Genomic DNA, 5,338 nt, shown 5'->3' on the forward strand with positions numbered 1-5,338 from the left:
TATTATATTCAATAAAATTTTATTTTCCTAAATCTTGAGACACCTCATATGTAAGCTAGACAGACATTTCACCTGCTCATTACTGTGCACAAATGTACTGTATGTACTTAGTCCTAAAGAGCCCTTCTGGTGCCAGTAGATACACAGAAACATCCCAGCAGGCTGTGCTTTGCAAGCATACAAAAAAGTTTCACGCATGTGAATTATTATTTATTTTTCATGCGTGTGCTTCACCTCCGCTGCTACAACTCCATCCTAGGGGAAACACTGCTGTGTGCATTTTGTGCAACAGGTAGATGTGGTAGTCTACTGGTAGAGTAGAGAGAGAGCTAAGTAGCGTTGAAGTAGAGTAGAGCAGGGCAGAGAGATGGAAGCAAAATATATTAAACCCAGTGTTAATACAACAGAACTGGAGAGAGGGGTGAAAAATAAATAGAGGTGGGCATGGCTCAAGTAGGGCGCAAAATTATAGACAGAGGAGGATTGACAAAGATTGCTACTGCCCCCCCCCAGTAGCTAGCTAGCTAACCCTAAACATTTCAGGGCTAGTTTTGGTTTTGGAATCTCTCCCAGTAACAAGTGTCATTATTACCCATGCCCCAGGCACAATGTTTAGCTCGAAATCCACAAAACCAGCCTGAAGATGAAGGAGATCTGAAACGATTGCATTACAGTCTTTGGAGCACAGCCGTGTTGTTATCGGATCCTTGTCAGAGCTGGCTGATGCAACGCTATGATTGGCCAGTCTGCATTCAAGGGGGCTCACAGGACTTCGCAAAGGGTCAGTTAGCTACAGCTGATATACTTTGCCACTGATAATGTCACTTCGCCAGAAGCGATTGTCAGCACTGGCAAAAAATGAGAAGACTGCTTCTAGGATTGTAGATTTTTTTTCAGTCAAACCAATGTGGCTGTTCAAAACAACTATCTGACTGTTCATTAATTTTTTCTATATATCGCCAGCAAGCGGACACTAGATATCAATCAAAAGCCAGATAACATTATTTCAGAGCCTGACCAAGCAAAGTCTCTCTTCCTACGTGCAGCTGCCTCCACCTCACTCAGACTTACCCTGGGTCAGGTCTGCAGCTGCCTGTACTCTTCGCAGACATCCTTACAGAGCGCAAGGAACAACTTTACATAGGGTAACGATTTTATCCCGGAGGGCGGAGTGAAAGCAAAGAGCGCTGACTCTGCAGTTAACTCTGGGGGCCGAAATGTCCCTAGAAGTACACTGCACAGTGACTGACAAAAAAAAAGAAAGAAAAGAAAAAAACTGCTCGAGCTCAAGAACCTAAGTCAGCTGAGAGAACTCCGGCTGATGATTTTAATCTTTGACTTTTGGGGGGCAGCCCTACCTGCTAATGTAACCAGAATGCCTTCTTTTTGCTAATAAGAGAGAGCCTGGAGAGATTGGGAAAAAAATAAAAATAAAAAATTAGATGTTTGTTAGCCCACAGCTAAAACAGTTGAAATCCAGATCTAAAATTCTGAACCCAACCTAAGCATTATTTGACATGACTGTTCGACCCTGATCAGGGTCAGGCATGGATCAGCAGGACAAACGTTTGTACCTGTGATGGTCTGTAATGCAATTGAAATTTGAATGGCATTCTGTAACAAACCACTCGAGAGACAGCATGTAAGAGTGGACTGAAACTGAAACATGTTTTCATTGGGTACTGAATGTAGTTCTGTGCAGGTGTGTGTAATGCGGTGGTTTAAACAGTACTGTGTATGGAACTACAGCTGCAGCCTTGAGTGTGTGAGAGATGATGAGCAGGGATTAACTTTTGACAGCAGTCTTGTATGAATGGGTCAAATGTGGCTGTTCAGCATGTTCAGTGGAGCTTGCCGTACACAGTTTTCCTGTATGACAGTGGTATAGGATGACTTTTGTATCATAATACCCTTTGCACTGTACAAAAGACAGAGGGGGTTTAGCTTTGAGGCTGGGATAGTGTTAGGTCAATGATTCCTACATCCAACATCATAGACTAAATAGTTTAAAGTTAGGGTGGATGCAGGTTGACTCTAGACACTGGGGTTTTTATTAGGGATGTACCCGAATCCAATAAAATATATCGCCATATATTATAATTTATTACCTGTTTTCAACTGCAAATAATGTCCCCAAAGAAAAACTCTGTCAACTTCTGTTTTATCTAATAAGAGAAAGATTTTTAGTCTCACTTCAGTCTTATTCAAGTAGGCTACCTAAATTTGTATTTGTAATTTTACCAATTTATACAATTTAAAAAAAAAAAAGATATTTGGCTCTGTGTGACGATACAATATTGCCACACAAAAATATTGCGATACTATGCAGTATCATTTTTTGTTAACCAAATTGGGCTGGACAGGCTGCGGCCCAAGCTTCACGGCCAGCACACAGTCTGCAGTGATAGTTTCTATTGGTTTTCTATCCAAATATAGACACAGATAATGACTTTTCTGAACACCTCTAGTTTCCATACTATAATAATGTTAAGGCTACAAGAGCAAGTTGGTAAAGGTAATGGAAAGGTGGTGGTTTTACTTTACAATCAGTCTTCCCTGAACCTTGAAATGCTTTGACTTACACTGTGTCTTTACAGGAGGTATAGCATTAGCAGCAAGTTAGCAGAGCAACAGCAGCTTCAGTGCACCATCCTTGTCTACACAGGATGTATTCAGGCACAGGAATGAGTGTAGGTCACCTGTGTTTTGGCAAAGGGGTGTATACATGTTCTGAATGGCCACACTGGAGGGCGAGGTGACAAGCTTAGTGTCATAGAGAGGAATGTGACATGATGATCATACAAATGGGGATGAAGGTGCTTAGCAGTTTTTCCTCATAAGCACTGATGGTGTTGTTCACATGAAAGTGACAGAGCTAGTTGTGGAAGAGTATTTAAAAGCAGAGACTGAGACCTAATCAGCTACTGACGGTAAAAAAAACTGGACTTTGCATATTCTCACTGCAGAGATCAGTGCAGATAGCTGGTTCCATTTTGTATCCGGATACAAGTTTCCTTTTCAAATCATTAATTCACAATAGGAGTGTATTATATATCAATTAAACTTGATGTATCCTGGCTTGTTCCACATGGGATGTATAAAATGACTATATTCATGCCACCGGCATGAGACTCGCCTTGGCACCTCATTACTCGAGCTCTTTCCTATGGCTTTCTCCCTTTCACAGACACAAAAAGACTCACAAACATGATATGTCCTGCCCATCCAGAACATATTCTCCTGGAGGATAGTATATGAGCGGGAGAGACATGGGTTTTTGTGTCTGCAGGGCTCCTGAGTATTTTGCAGTAGTAGTATTTTGCGACCATGGAGCACCTTTGCAACTTGCATATATCATTAATATATCGACTGGAGAGCTGTTAGGTTGTTTCTTGCTCACAGAGAATGAATCCTCACATTTCGCAACACCATCGGAATAGTTTAACTTTCTGCTAACAGCTAACTGCTGACTGGAAGCTCAAAGTTTAAAGCTAAAACACACATCCTGCCCGAGCCAAGTCAGGTGCTTCAAAATAAAAGTACTGGTGGTACTGCTTTGCTTTCTTTTACTACATTTATTTTATTAAAACAGTACTTTATAGCAGTGTTTAACTTTATTGTAACATAATTTTATGTAACTTTATTATAAAATTATTTTACTAAAATTTATTGTAACACTACTTGTGCTTAATTTAACTTTTATCATAAGAGTACTTTATTGAACTTTATTATTAAAGTACTTTTTTAACTTTAGTATAACAGTATTTTATTATGATAATACTTTATTTTACGTCATTAAAACAGTACCTTATTACAACAGTACCAGCTTAAATTTATTCTAACAGCAGTTTAAGTTTAGTGTTTAGGTAGTCAGCAGTAGTTGAGAGAAAATGCCAAAATATATATAGCCTAAAAATATCTCAATATTATCTATAGCCCATATAGCCCAGCCCTAACGCACAACTTTCCTCAAATTGTCCCTTTTTGTCTTTTTCTGTGACTACATGCATCTGCAAAGAAAGAAACTGGTGATGTATACAAATGCAGTAACTCAGGGACACAGTTGTTGACAAGACTGCCTTAACTTAAATGTTCCAAACTGTAGCTACACTTCACCAAAATTAATCAATCCGCCAAATGCAAAATGTGCAGGGTATACTGACGACATAAACGATATTTACATATTTATCTACCGTCAAAGTTAAACAAAGAAATAGTTATTTTTGATAACTTGAGAAGAATGATTGCTCGGCTCCAGCCTACTACTGGTGTTACACTGTATTCTGTGACCCATCAGATTCTGTGACCTGTAGCAGTGCTACTACCATTTCACCTTCTGATAACATTAAGTGTGTCGTCCACGCAGAAAAATCCATGATCTATCGCATTGATATTTTTTACTATTATTTCCACTGTGTTGTTTTTACCCCAGCCTCTGCAGCTGTAGCACGGTGCAGAGCAAACACTGTTTTCTTCACAGAAGAGAGGAAAAAAAGACAGGGTTAATGAATGTCACAGAGCAGTGACAAAATATATTCTGAAACCCTTTTACGTCAGTAGAATCTAAATGAGTGAAATAAAAACAATACATAATTTTTAACTAAGATGTTTTTACTCCCCTTAAAAGATTTGATAGGGAAATATAAGGGATTCAAATTCAATAAGCCAATTCAGAACTATTGGAAACTAGGGTTGGGTACCCAAACTCGGTACTTTTTGTACTTGGTACCGATTCACGTCGGTACTACCGAGTACCTATTCACTTAAAATGAATCGGTGCCAAATTTGGTACCTGAGGTGGAGGCGGAGCGAGAGCGCATGACTCGCACCTCAGACTCAGCAACAATGGCCACAAAAAAAATGTGCATACAAAAGTTAACGTGCAGCACTGTTCCTAAATGTTCTCAATAAAATGTTGAAACTGAGAAGTTTAGACTATGGGCCCGAACGATGCATAGTGCGTCCAAATTCACACCCGTTCATCTCTGTGGATTTTCTCCGCGACCGTGCGTCATAGTGAGAAGCCACGCATATCACCTGAAACGGCAGAACTGTAGCTTTCCGACAAGGCCAAGCACTTGTCGGTAATCCAATGTTTTCACAGCGAAAAAAATTGATAAAGTTACACTAAAATGATGTATAACAGAGCTTTCATACTGCTTTGCACACACATTACTGTTGGACGGATTACTCGCGAACGCAGGCTCGCACAGAAATGCCACGCATATCACATGAAAGCGCAGGACCACACACATCATTGTGCTGTCATCCCATCACGCTATAAATACAGATCAATTGTCTACAAAATAAAAACCTGACGAATTTATTTACAATCCAT

At 39.8% G+C, this 5,338-nt stretch overlaps 1 protein-coding gene across 3 annotated transcripts in view; it reads left to right on the top strand.

The window, feature by feature from the left end:
• The window catches only part of arhgef39 (Rho guanine nucleotide exchange factor (GEF) 39), a 95,961-nt gene that overhangs the window by 69,112 nt on the left and 21,511 nt on the right, over positions 1-5,338 (top strand). The gene's annotated exons all lie outside the window — the stretch shown is intronic.

The sequence above is a fragment of the Epinephelus moara genome, chromosome 23 (assembly GCF_006386435.1).
Source record: "Epinephelus moara isolate mb chromosome 23, YSFRI_EMoa_1.0, whole genome shotgun sequence".
Classification (NCBI taxonomy): domain Eukaryota; kingdom Metazoa; phylum Chordata; class Actinopteri; order Perciformes; family Serranidae; genus Epinephelus; species Epinephelus moara.